The sequence below is a fragment of the Solanum stenotomum genome, chromosome 4, assembly GCF_019186545.1.
Source record: "Solanum stenotomum isolate F172 chromosome 4, ASM1918654v1, whole genome shotgun sequence".
Taxonomy (NCBI): domain Eukaryota; kingdom Viridiplantae; phylum Streptophyta; class Magnoliopsida; order Solanales; family Solanaceae; genus Solanum; species Solanum stenotomum.
In genome coordinates, this window is record NC_064285.1 from 29981981 (window position 1) to 29997007 (window position 15027).

The window sequence follows — 15027 nt, forward strand, 5'->3', positions numbered from 1 at the left end:
CGCTCTAACACGCAGTTGGTGATATCCAGACCTTAAATCAATCTTTGAGAATACTTTAGCACCCTTCAGTTGGTCAAACAAATCATCGATCCTTGGTAGCGAATATCTATTTTTGATTGTTATTCTGTTCAATTGTCTATAGTCGATGCAAAGCCTAAGAGTGCCATCTTTCTTCTTGACGAACAAAACAGGGGCTCCCCAAGGAGAAACACTAGGTCGAATAAAACCTTTCTCAAGAAGTTCTTGCAATTGAGCTTTCAATTCTCTTAATTCTGCCGGAGCCATTCTATAAGGAGTGATAGAAATAGGGGTAGATCCAGGAATAAGCTCGATTGGGAATTCAACCTCTCTTTCCGGGGGCAATCCAGGAAGGTTTTCTGGAAAGACTTCTGGAAAATCACATACGGCATGTATGTCCCTGATACAAGGACTCTCCAACCGTGTATCAACTATGTGAGCAAGGTATGCCCCACAACCTTGACGCATCAATTTTCTTGCCAAGGCCGCAGAAATAATACTAGCTGTCAATGATCTTTCACCTTGTACAATGATATGTGAAAATGTCGGATCTTTAAAGGTCACATGCTTTGATCTACAATCTACCACTGCATGATATTTATGAAGCCAATCCATCCCGATAATAACATCAAAATCCTTGAAGGGCATTTCAATCAAATCAGCAGGGAAGACCAGGCTTTGAATCACGAAGGGACAATCACGATAAATTCGATTACACACAACTTGATAACCCAAAGGACTTTCAACCAGCACATCATAATTAAGTTTCACAGATTTCACATTTTCAGGAAGAACAAGTGATGAACAAATATATGAATGTGTAGAACCCGGATCAATCAATGTAAACACACATAAGCCAAATAAGTGAAATTTACCGACAACCACGTCTTGTCCATCTTGATCATCCCTCTGCCTCATAGCATAAGCACGTGCAGTAGCCCTTTGTCCACTAGCTTGATTAGCTCCACTTGTACCTGCTGCTTGGGTGTTTTTAGGTCTTGCACCTCTACTAGTTTGAGGAGGATTAATAGAAGGCTTATGAACTGAGCCTTCAGTTCTCAAGGAAGGAGCATTATTAGGATTAGGACAATCCTTCACTTTATGATCAAAGCTCCCACAATTGAAACATGCACCAGAAGCTCTCCTGCAAGTACCATAGTGATTCTTTCCACATTGCGGACAAGTAGGAACACGAGGCTTACCTTGGCCATAATTTGGCGTGCTAGCTGTAGAAAAATTTGATCTGCTTTGCTTTTGTTGCGGTGGCCTGTTATCACTACTAGACTTAAAGTTATCAAACCTTCCCCTTTTTGATGGCCCCCCAAAATCGGTTCTAGGCTTCCGGAATTTGCTTTCATTTCTACTAGCTTCTTCCTTATCAAGTCGCTCCCAAGTAAAAGCAGCATACACTAACTTACAAAAGTTCTCATGTTGCAGGATCGCCACATTCTTTCTAATGGAATCATTTAAACCATCTTCAAATTTCCTGCACTTGTCTTTTTCCTCTTTAATAATACCTCCAGCATAACGAGAGAGCCTTAGAAACTTCTGTTGGTACTCAGCAATAGACATACCTCGTTGCCTTAAATTTAAAAACTCCTTTCTCTTTGCATCGCAATAAGCAGGTGGGACATATTTCATACGAAATTCCCTAAGAAAATCATCTCAAGTAAGAACAGGAGGTTTTACCTTGGCATTTGGAACACTTACCCACCAATCATAAGCATCCTTCTGTAATAGTGAAATAGCATACTTAAATTTAGCAACATCAGAACATTCTAACTGCTCAAACACCCTCTCCATGCGCTCCAGCCATTGTTCAGCATCAGTGGGATCAACGGTGCCTTCAAATTCCACTCCACCCATTTTCCTCATTTTCTCAAAGTTAATCACATTGGGATCATGCATCGCTTCAGACATGTGGTGGAAGAATTCAGCCATTTGTTGAAAAGGAGGATTCATGGCTTGAGTACCACGACTCATCTGAGGATGTGAACCCGCTCTTACACCCTGATGGTTTCCCACTTCAGACCCACTAGTGTGGGGAACATATTGATTCGAGAAAGGTTCTCCAACCTCTTCTAGTGCATGAGGTTGGGGCACAGAGTTACCCGACCCTTCACGATCAGCTTCCACAGGTCGGTCAGAAGAAGTGGCCATAACTTAATCCTTCAAAAGGGAAGATCACATTGCGTTAGGGACATGTACATGATGCATGTGCACTCTACATGCGATAAAAATATTATAAACCATGCAAGTGAACAAGTAATACAAATAGAACCCTTTTTCAGATGTGACCAAGTATACAAGTAAGTCACAACAAAAGTCCTAGAACCACAAACCTTGGCTCTGATACCAATAATTGTAACGACCCTTTCGAAAGGATACTACCACCTAAGCAAGAAAACTACTTAAATACTTGCGACATTTAAAAGAGATTTACTATGGCCATATTGATTGTAGTTTAGTAGGGGGATTAGGTTCATAAAGGGAAAAATTTTAGATAAGGATGTGCATCTTGTCCATTTAAACATTTATGTGATGTCAAAATTGATATGGCATGGAGTTTCAATTTATGACGGAAAAACCCTCCCAAAAATAATTTAAGCAAATAACCGATGGGCTTTTCATGCATATATTATCTTCACACTAAAGGATGAAATAACACGAATATTACCCACTTCGGAGTACCGAAATCAGCCCGTCATGCTTCACAAAAAATATTCAAAACAAATAGTAAATTTAGTATATTGCAATACTTGGGCTTACACACCCCAAAAGAACAAAACATATGGCCATACTTAATTTACAACCCATGGTGACATGATCAAATTCATCCTCGAAACTTCATGTAATTATACAACACAAAGATCATGTACAAGTCCAAAGGTTTATACAAAATATAGATGCCTAAATGCAAATGTGATCTTCCTTAAGGCTCTCAAAAATTCCATCTCCAATGGCCCGCTTCATGCATCCACTCGATCATTCCCCTACGATAGAAACAACTATCGCTAAGCATATAGCTTAGTGGTGCAAAACTATAATTTCGGAGCCATCCGATTCACAAAACAAACTTTCTCAAGTCATGGGCAACATAATTGAACATAATTAATAAATCAAGTAAACAATATATAAAGAGTATCAAGTTCGATATTTAAAGACCCAAATGTCAAGAACGTTCATAGCATCATTTTCCAAGAGATTCAACAACAAGGCTCGCCCAATATGTACCTCATGTCTTCACACCAAGCACAAACAAGTATCAAGAAGGGTCGACACCCTATATCAAGAAGGGTCAAGCCCAATAATCAAGAGAACCAAGAACCATATTAAAAATGGCTTTCTAATTCGTACTTAAAATGGACAACATCCATACTTAAGACGAACTAAAAATCCAAAGTCAAGATGGCAAATGATCCGAATCAAGAGGCATGCCAAGAGTGACAAAGTCACAGCCACAAGAAGGACGAGGTCCCAACAAGAGTGCCAAGTGATCAAACAATCCGTACAAGTGGGCGAGTTACACAAGCATCTTTAACTTCTCAAAGGATACCAACACAACAATGCAAAGTGACAAGAGGTAACCAAGGTACCAAGATCCAATTTCAAATATACTAGAGGTTAAAAGAGTGCAAGTACAAGTTTATACACAAACCTCGGTGCTTTAGCAAGGAAACAGTCCAACCAATGTATCAAGGTCCTCAACTTGTTCACGAGTATATACAACCTTTAAAATACAATTAAACAACTTCTTTAATCCCTAGAAGCTCAATAATATTGATGTAAAATAGGATCATCATCACAAGTAAAATTAGCCTGCACAAACACAACAATGCTCCCAAGACAGTGATTCTGGCCAGCCTAGTACCTCATGTCGCAACTTAGATTTGAAATGGAAAACAGCAAAACTAGACTTTATAACCTTCATGAAATATGTAGATACATCTCTTAGGGTTGCAAACAAACAAGAATCACCGAAAAATGTATTTTGTACAACAAGATATAGTCAAAACACTAACAGCTGTTCATACAGAATTTCAAATTCCAGAATCTGGACAAAACTTGTCCTATGTTGCGTCCCATATTTCGAATCCATAACAGCTGAATCAGAGTTTGACATAAACATAAGAGTTGTAGGTCTACGAATTATCTTTCCAAATCATATTTACTCACTGTAAACTAAGTTCTAGAACGAGAGATATGCATAAAACACAAAACACTACCCAGCTGAAAAACAGATTTCGTCACTTACCAAAAAGAAGTGTGTGTTCTTGAATTCCAGCCAAAAAGGGCCAAGTTTCTCTTGTGATTTTGAAGAACACTCTGTTTAGATATGTTTCTAAGGTTCTAAGGCTTGAGAAAAACGAAATTACTAAAGGAGGGGTGAAAATATATAGTCAACAAGAGATGTTTATCCCTTGGGCAGCTGTCCTTCAAAGGTGCTGCCCAAGAATATGTGTGCTGCCCAAAATGTATACATATATATCTATATGTATATCCCTTAACTTCCTTTTAAAGTTATACATAATTCTAATTAGGATATTACCAAAACACCCCATCACAAATCCTTAAATTACGATAAGAATTTATGCTAAGCAAGTTGGCAATTATCACAACACTTCAAGTTCCCAAAATGAGACTAAAACATATTCTAGTAATTAAGCAACGGTAAATCGACATGAGACTCTTGGTTAGTATTTAGGGGTGTTACAGTTTGTAGACTAACAACAAGCGGAACCAATCTGTAAAGGGAAGGATCGAGTTTTTTAGGGTTTCAAGCTTGTTTCGAGGTAGATGGTTGTGATTCTATGATTGTGTGATGCATGCTTGTTCTTGCTACATTATGATACTTGTATATGTATGAATGTTGCAATGTTGATCACACTTGATATAAATACGATAGAGAAATAATGTTTTCCATGAAATCATGACTTGTTTGTATGATCTTGAAGATATACTTGTGTTTGTGATTGTGGTGTGTTGAATGAATCGGTTGCCACATTCCGGCATAACTAACTTGGATCAGTTGCCACATTTTGGAATAAAAATAGGATCGATTGCCACGTTCCTGCATAATTATGGGATTTGGTACCACGTTCCGATATGCTAACTGTTTGGGTTTGGGTCCCATGAGAGGATCAATGATTTGATATAAAATGTGAAGCTAATCGTTGTTCGTAAATGTTTATAATATTGTATATGTTGATATATATGCATTTGATTATATTGTTGTCTTGACTTGTTTATGTTGCACTAGTAGGATAGCCGCGTGATCCTACCATTACACTGTGGTTGTGTACTTATACTGCAGTTGCTCTTATTTTTGTCGAGTACAGGACATCTTCAAGCGGCTACTGACAAACCTCGCTTAGGAGTTCAGTGATCATTCGAATTCAAGGGTGAGCCAATTCTTCCGGGCTGCCATGGAATTCTCTTTCGTCTATATCCACCACTTCCAGACTTAGACAGTTGTTTTAGTTAGTTGATTAGTTCATTAGTTTGGGGTTGTATCCCTTCTTTTTTAGACTTGGTTCATTGTTAGATGTTTTGGTACACTGACTTTTCGGTTCTATGTTATTCTCTCGCATTGCTAGTTTATTATTGTTAGACTTTTTTTAGAGTTTAAGTGAATTCTATTTTCTTTCCTTAGTATTTGACGTAAATGCCTTAGTTATTAATTTAGTTGCTTGGTTTAGGTTGTAGTAGTGGTTCTCCCACCGGAATGTTAGTGTGGGTGCCAATCACAATGGTCTGGGTCGTGACACAATTATTTCGGATATACATGCTTCAGTTTATGAATGTCACAGTATCAGTTATAATTGATACATTTACAGATTTTGCATGTTAGTATTTTGAGCTATCCATATTACAGAAATTCAATTACAAATTATTAATTTCATAATCAATTGGGAGTAGGTTAATACAAAGTGGACTAGGGTTTAGCATACCCAAATAGTCCCAAAACTATGTGCCCCCATAGGTTATAAGTCACCGTTGTGATCATCATTCTAGTGATCACGCCAGTCATGCCTCTAACAGGGTATATTGGGTCCTCTCGATGGGGCGTGTACATCGGACTAAACATTTAGTTCATGTGGTTTTATGTCGGTTATTATTAGCTTCCTTATAGTCAGATTCTATTGCATTGACCATGTTATTAGTTACAGTCAGATTTCAGTTCCAACATGTTATAAACTTGGTCATTGCATTCAGTCACTTCATGTTCAGTATTCTCAGTTTAGTATCATGCTTATCTATTATGGTTGCTCATATATATACATTGGTTCCTATATGTTATTGTTCAGCTTTACGCTATCCTGCATGCTCAGTACCTTTCAAGTATTGACGCATACTCTGCGCTATATCTTCTCGTGATGTAAGTTGAGGTTCTCAGCTTCTAGGTCACGCATAGATCGGTTCCCGATCTTCAGTTCAGCAGCATCAACGGTGAGTCCTCATTCTTCGAGGATGATTGACATGATTATTTTCCTTTGCTTTTAGTCCTTAGTTTTCAATATTTTCTAGATGTAGCTGGGGCATGTCCCATCATTTCTAATTAGTAGAGGCTTTATTTCAGATATAGTTAGAATCAACTTTAGTATTTGAGTTTGACTTTTCAGTTATTGTTAAACTCTCAGTATTTTATATATTCAGATTTAGTATGGGTATTCCTCATCATTTCAGATTATTTAATGATTACCTTCCGCACAGTATTTATCGATTCAGTTTATCTTTAGTATGATTATGATATGCCAGCAGGTTAGCTTGGGGTCACTCATGATCCTAGGTCCCGTGTCCGCATCCTAAGAGTAGCTTCGGCGCGTGACAAACTTGGTATCAGAGCCTGGTTTAAGAGTCCTAGGATGTTTGAAAAGACACAATAAGTAGTCCGTTTCATAGGTGTGAAGTGCACCACATCTAATCAGAATGAGGCTACAAAGTGTTTTAGGAAAACTTCAGTTTCTTGTTACTCTTATCGTGCGTAAGGTACAATCTAATTTCTCATTATAATCGTACGTTATGTGTTTTCAGATCATGCCTCCTCGTAGAGCTTATGGAAGGTATGCGAATACACAAAATGCTAACGTAGTTCCTCCAATCCCAGATCAGGAAGTTTCGAATAATGAGTTATGGAACGCCATTCAAATTTTAGCTCAGAGTGTGACTAATCAGAACAATCAGCAGGCTCCAGTTCCTTCAAATGCTAGTGGTGGATCAGTGGCAGCCAGGGTTCGTGATTTTGTTAGGATAAATCTGCATGAGTTCTTAGGATCGTAGATTGGTGACGTTCCCCAACACTTCATAAATGAGGTCAAGAAGGTCTTTGGAGTAATGCAAGTGACAAGTAATGATAAGGTAGAGTTGGCATCCTATCAACTTAAAGATGTAGCTCATATCTGGTATACTCAATGGAAAGAGAACAGGGGTACATATGCAATTCTTATCACTTGGGAATGCTTTAGTGAGACTTTTCTGGACAAGTTTTCCCAAAGAGAGTTGAGGGAGGCAAAAGCACAAGTGTTTATGAATTTGAGGCAGGTTAGTATGACAGTCCAATAGTTTGGACTCAAGTTCACCCAACTCTCTAGGTATGCTGCTTATATGGTTGTTCATTCCAAGGCTCAAATGAACAAGTTTGTGTATGGGGTATCCGACCTAGTGAAAATAGAGTGTAGGAATGCTATGTTGCTGGAAAATATGAACATTTCTTGGCTCATGACTCATGCTCAGTAGGTTGAGGAAGATAAGCTTAGTAAACTATGAGTATTCTCAGGGTGGTAGAAACTGCTCGCAGTTTCAGCAAAAGTCCTCAGCTCCAGCACCTTCATCAGCTAATGTTCCATCCTCTAAGTTCCAAAATGATCAAAAAGGTAGGGCATCAATCTCTAAGTCTCAGGGTAGTATTTCAGGCACCAGAACCTACCCAACTTGTCCAAAGTGTGGTAAGAACCATCTAGGAAAGTGTCTTGCAAGAAAGGAAGGATGCTTTAGGTGTGGTCAGTCTGGTCACTGGTTTTGAGATTTTCCTTCTGCTAAACAAGGTTAAGAAGGTAACAATGGTAGAGCTCAGTCTACAAATTCAGTAGCACCAGCAGGTCACCCGACTCAGCAGGGTAACTCATCTGGTACAGGTGGCGGACAACGCCAAAATAGGTTGTATGCTCTCCAAGCTCGCCAGGATCAAGAAGATTCTCTTGATGTAGTCAGTTATACGTTACGTGTATTTGACTTAGATATTTATGCATTGTTAGATCCAGGGGCTACTCTTTCCTTTATAACTCCTTATATAGCAGTCAACTTCAGTGTTAGTCCAGAAACTCTCTCAGAACCCTTCTAAGTCTCTACTCCAGTTGGTGACCCAGTTATAGCTAGACGGGTATACAAAAATTGTCTTCTCACAGTCTCCAGAAAGTCACCTTAGTAGATCTTGTAGAGTTAGAAATGATAGACTTCGATGTCATTTAAGGCATGGATTGGTTACATTCCTGTTATGCCTTAGTCGATTGTAGAACTAGGATTGTTCATTTTCAGTTTCCAGACGAACCAATCTTAGAATGGAAGGGTAGTAGCTTAGCGCATATGGGTCGATTCATTTCTTACCTTAAGGTAAGAAAAATGATGTCTAAGTGTTATCTTTATCATCTAGTTTGGGTTAAGGATTCAAGCTCCGAAACCCCAACACTTGAGTCAGTTCCAGTAGTTAATGAGTTCCCAGAACTGTTTCCAGAAGATCTTCCCAGAGTTCCTCCCGAAAGGGAAATTGACTTTGGAATTTATCTCCATCCAGAAACCTAGCCTATTTCTATTCCTCCTTACAGAATGGCTCCAACCGAGCTTAAGGAAATGAAAGAGCAGTTGAAAGACGTCTAGATAAGGGCATCATCAAACCTAGTATTTCCCCATGGGGTGCACTAGTATTGTTCGTGAAAAAGAAAGATGGTTCTCTCAGAATGTGCATTAACTAGCTGCAGTTGAACAAAGTCACAATAAATAATAAGTACCCTATCCGCAAGATTGATGACTTGTTTGACCAACTTCAGGGTGCTAGTGATTTCTTAAAGATAGACCTTAGATCCGGTTATCATCAGCTCAGAGTCAGAGTTATTGACATTCTAAAAATAGCCTTCAGAACTCGGTATGGTCATCACAACTTTGTAGTTATGCCATTTGGACTAACCAATGCTCCTACAACTTTCATGGATTTGATGAACAAAGTGTTCAAACAGTATTTGGACTTGTTCGTTATCGTCTTTATTGATGATATCCTCATTTACTCTAGGAATGAGGAAGAACATACAAATCATTTGAGGGTTGTCCTGCAAACTCTCAAGGATCGTCAGTTATTCGCTAAGTTTAGCAAATGTGAGTTTTGGTTGCAATCCCTTGCTTTACTTGGGCATATTGTGTGTTGATAAGGGATCCGAGTACATTCCCATAAATAGAAGCGGTGAAACAATGGCCCAAACCTACCTCTCCTACATATATTAGAAGTTTCTTGGGTTTAGCTGGATATTACAGAAGGTTCGTGAAAGGATTTTCATCCATAGCCTCTCCATTGTCTAAGTTGACTCAGAAAAAGGTCAAGTTTCAGTGGTCAGATGATTGTGAGAAAAGCTTTACAAAACTGAAAACTAGGTTGACTACAGCTCCGGTTTTGACTCTACCAGAGGGTTCAGACGGTTATATGATCTATTGTGATGCATCCAGAGTCGGCGTAGGTTATGTATTGATGTAGCGAGGTAAGGTTATAGCTTATGCTTTTAGAAAACTTAAGGTGCATTAGAAAAACTATCTGACTCATGACCTCGAGCATGTATCAGTGGCGTTTGTACTTAAGATTTGGAGACATTACTTGTATGGTGTTCACGTAGATGTGTTCACATACCAAAGAGCCTTCAATATGTGTTAACCCTGAAAGAGTTGAATCTTCGCTAGAGGAGATGGCTTAAGCTCCTCAAAGATTAGGATATGAGTGTGAATTACCATCCTGGTAAGGCCAATGTAGTAGCAGATGCCCTTAGTAGACTATCTATGGGTACTGTAGCACATGTTGAGGAAAAGAGAAAGGAACTAGCAAAAAATGTTCACACGCTTGCTCGCTTGGGAGTTCGCCTTATGAGCATATCAGATGGTTCTGTGACAGTTCAGAATGGGTCAGAATCTTCATTGGTAGTGGAGTTTAAGGGAAAGCAAGACAGTGATCCGATATTGCTTCAACTAAAGGGTGTAGTCTATCAACAAAGAGTTGAGGTTTCCTCCCAAGGGGGAGATGATGTGCTTCGCTATTAGGATCGATTATGTGTTCCTAAGTTGGATGAGTTGAGACAATAGATTCTTGCAAAATCCCATAACTCAAGATATTTTATTCATCCTAGCACCACTACGATGTACCATGATCTGTGGAAAGTCTTTTGGTGGAATGGTATGAAAAGGGATATAGCGTATTTTGTGGCTAAGTGTCCTAATTGCCAGCAAGTGAAGGTAGAACATCAGAAACCATGAGGTATGACTCAAGAGATCAAATTTCCTACTTGGAAGTGGGAAGTGATCAACATGGACTTCATCATAGGTTTGCCTCGTACTTGCAGGCAACATGACTCTATTTGGGTGATAGTTGCTAGAGTCACTAAGTTTGTGCGCTTTTTGGTTGTTAAGACTATAGATTCGGCGGAGGACTACGCCAAGATTTACATTAATGAGATAGTTAGGTTGCATGGGGTTCCTTTGTCTATCATCTAAGATAGAGGTCCTCAGTTTACCTCTCATTTCTGGAAGTCATTTCACAAATGTCTTGGTACTCAGGTTAATCTTAGCACAACATTTAATCCACAGATGGATGGTCAGGCAAAGCATACCATTCAGACCTTAAAGGACATGTTGAGAGCTTGTGTGATCAATTTCAAGGGTAGTTGGGATGATCACCTTCTTCTTATAGAGTTCGCCTACAATAATAGTTACCATTCTAGCATTCAGATTGCTTCTTATGAGGCATTGTATGGGCGTAGATGTAGATCTCCAGTTGGTTGGTTTGAGTAGGTGAAGCAGCCTTGATAGGGCTAGATTCAATTCATGATGCTATGGAGAAAGTTCAACTCATTAGCGATAGACTTAAGGCAGCCCAGAGTCGCCAGAAGTCTTATGCAGATGTAAGGAGAAGGGAACTAGAGTTCCAAGTTGATGATTGGGTTTTTCTGAAAGTGTCACTCATGAAGGGGGTGATGAGATTTGTCAAGAAAGAGAAGCTCAGTCCTAGATATGTAGGCCCTTACAAGATTATGAAAAGAGTTAGTAAAGTGGCTTATGAGTTGAGTTGCCAGCAGAACTAGCAGCAGTGCATCCGGTCTTTAACATTTCGTTGTTGAAGAAGTGTGTGGGTTCCAACAACCATAGTACCTTTAGAAAGTGTGGTTGTGAAGGACAGTCTCACTTATAAGGATGTTCCAGTTGAAATCCTTGATCGCCAGGTTCGAAGGCTGAGAAACAAAGAAGTCGCTACAACTAAGGTTTTGTGGAGGAGTCAGTCCGTAGAGGGAGCTACTTAGGAAGAAGAAGCAACCATGAAGGCCAAATATCCTCATCTCTTTCCTTCCGATTCCACTCCAGCTTGAGGTAATAGTTCCTCTTCAGTTTTTCAGTCATTCATGCGTAGTTTCAGTCTCAGTATCATGTTCCTTTAGTTTGTACTTGCATTTAGTTCAGTCAGATCAGAAATGAGTTCTTGAAATTTGTGACAGGGTTTGCAGCTCTTTCCCTCCCTAACTGGCTAGTTTAGACTTCATTCGAGGACGAATGTTCAAAGAGTGTATGATATTGTAACACCTCAGAACCCAGACATAGAAAATGCAGCAGAGAAACTCTAGGACCAGTGAACCACGGCATGGTTCACGGACCATGAAAGGGACCACGGTCCGTCGACCTGCCCGTGATCTAAGCACCCTCCCAGCAGAGGTGGACCACGGAGCCCTTCACGGGCCGTGGACCACCTCACCGTCCGTGCTGGTGCTCGTGAAGATTAGATGGAATCCACCAGGCTCAGACGTCAGACCACGGTGCTCTTCACGGGCCGTGGTCTCGACGACGAGCAGTGGTGGCTCCCGTATAGTTAGACCAGTGCAGCCCTTAGCCCAGATGAAGGACCACGAGGACCATCACAGTCCGTGATCCTTCACAAGGTCCGTGAAGAGGACCATAGTAGGGTGACCCAGATCCAGCAGCTACTGGACCAAGGACAAAGACCGACTTCACGGTTCGTGGCCCCTTTGACGACCCATCATAGGGGTCGTGGTATGCCCATCACACTTTTAAGTCAGGGGTCTTTTGGTCTTTTTACCTATGCGTTGGACACCTAAACTACGTCGTTTAACCGCTAAATTACGTGGTTTTGGTGAGTTTTAGCCTAGTAAACAAATTAGAACCTAACCTAATCCATTATTCACCAAAATCATGCTAAAATTAGAGCAAAAATAGAGGAGAAGTTGACCTGCCCTAATTCCAAAATGTAACAAGTTTTCATCATTTTCAACCCCGAAATCAAAAGATTTCTCTGTGGAATTCGTCACCATGTATGAGGAATTTCACTAGTGGGTTCATTTTACCCATTAGGTCCCTAGATTTCAGTCAGAATCTTGATTCCTTTAATATTTTCTAGACCTAGGGTTTCTTAAATGTTAGAAATTGTTAGGTTTTAGCTGTTAGAATGATACAAATGAGATTATCACATTATTTCTTCGTTTCTTGTATGAAATTCAGAACCGTAGCCATGTAGTTCTTTAAATTCATGAATTACATATGTTAGGTCAGTTATTTCAGATATACATGCTTCAGTTTACGAATGTCACATTATCAATTATAATTGTTGCATTCTCAGATTTTGCATGTTAGTATTTTGAGCTATCCATATTACAGAAATTATTAAATACATGATTAATTGGGAGTAATGTAATACCGATTGGACTAGGGTTCAACGTACCCGAATAGTCCCAGAACTACGTGCCCTTGTAGTTTATAAGTCCGCTCTGTGGGAATCATTTTAGTGATTATGCCAGTCATGCCTGTATACATCTGGCAGGGTATATTGGGACCTCTCGATGGGGCGTATACATCAAACTCCACATTTAACTCATGTGGTTTTATGTCGGTTATTATTAGCTCCCTTACAGTCAGATTCTATTGAATAGACCATGTTATCAGTTACAGTCAAATTTTAGTTTTAGCATGTTATAAACTTGGGCATTGCATTCAGTCACTTCATGTTCAGTATTCTCAGTTTAGTATCATGCTTATCTCTTATGATTTCTCAGATACATACATTGGTTTCGTTATGTTATTGTTGAGCTTTACTCTATCCTGCATGCTCAGTAACTTTCAAGTACTAACGCATATTCTGCGCTATATCTTCTTGTGATGTAGGTTCAGGTTTTCAGCTTCCAGATCACGGTTCCAGATCTTCAGTTCAGCAACATCAGCGGTGAGTCCTCATTCTTCGATGACGATTGACATGATTATTTTCCTTTGCTTTGAGTCTTTACTTTTTAGTATTTGCTAGATCTAGCTGGGGCATGTCCCAACATTTCTAGTCAATAGAAGCTTTATTTCAGACATAGTTAAAATCAACTTTAGTATCTGTGTTTGACTTTTCAGTTGTTGTTAAACTCTCAGTATTTTATATATTCAGATTTATTATGGGTATTCCTCATCATTTCAGATTATTTCATGATTAACTTCTGCACAGTATTTATTGATTCAGTTTATCTTTAGTATGCTTATGATTTGCCAGTAGGGTTAGCTTGGGGTCACTCGCGATCCTAGATCCTGTGTTCGCGTCCTGGGGTAGCTTCGGGGCGTGACATCTATAAAAGAGTCAAGTGGCACACTACAAAGTAACAATAAACACCTTATTAAGTTAGACATGCACTCGAAAAATAATAAAGCCACATTAAAGAAAAAACAACCCTACATAGAAATATGAATTTAGAAAAAGAAGAGGATAATATGGAATGTAGTTATGACCAATGATATTCTATAAAAGGATGGAGATTTAAAAGACAAGTAAAAAAATGATACATGTGAAAGAGTGAAAAAGACTCTTTTGGACCCAAGAGGAACCACAATCTACATATACAATGTGATAAAGGAATGAATACAAAATGTTTGATTGATCTTTGGATCTATATTTAACTTTTCTATTTTAGAGTAAAAGATCATTCATAAATACAGAGGTCATATAGTAAATTTAAAATGAAACTTATAATAGATTAAATCATGATAACATCAAAACCTCATTGTATCCAAGTAGCACATTGTGGGAGTACGAAAGCCATTAGCAGGTTAGGCATATGAGGAAAGTCCACCATTATGATCCTTCTGCTTGCTTCCCTTTGGTTTGTTAACCTTTCCTCAAACTTCTTCTTGCTTGATTCAAACTTCATTTTCATGTCTCTACTGCTTTGTGTTTCTTTTTGCATTGCAGAGACATGCAAAAAGACACAATGTATCAGAGACATGAAGATGAAGTTATGTTTGAATCAAGCAAGAGAAAATTTGAGGAATTGTTGGCAAATCAAAGGGAATTAAGCCAATAGAAGGATTATAATGGTCGACTTTTATCATATACCTAAACCTTCTAATGACTCTCGTGCACCTACAAGATGTTGTTGAGATATGAAGAGGTTTTGATATTCTCATGATTTAATCTGTTCCAAATTTTATTTTATTTTCATTTAGTTTACCCCCTTTGTATGTACAAATGATCTTTTTCTTTGAAATAGAAAAGTTAAAAAGATTTCAAAGGATCTACAAATATTTTGTTTTCATTATATTCTCATATCATATATGTAGATTTTGTTTCTTTGATGCAAAACTTATTACTTTCAAAGGGTCTTTTCCAATCTTTCACTTGTATTATCATTTTACCGGCCTTTGAAAGTTCCATTTTTCCTTGGAACTCAGGGTGTGTTTGGTATGAGGGAAAATGTTTTCCTGGAAAACAAGTAGATTCTTGACTTA

The 15027-nt window shown here is 38.8% G+C and overlaps 1 long non-coding RNA gene across 1 annotated transcript; it reads right to left on the reverse strand.

Annotated features, from left to right (window-relative positions):
• Positions 1 to 2864: 2864 nt before the first annotated feature.
• On the reverse strand, positions 2865 to 4398 carry LOC125862605 (uncharacterized). Its single transcript, XR_007446065.1, has 3 exons — positions 4274 to 4398; positions 3677 to 3748; positions 2865 to 3011 (listed from the first exon to the last, which is right to left on the reverse strand). It is a non-coding gene; the product is annotated as an uncharacterized LOC125862605 (long non-coding RNA).
• Between the last annotated feature and the right edge of the window lie 10629 nt (positions 4399 to 15027).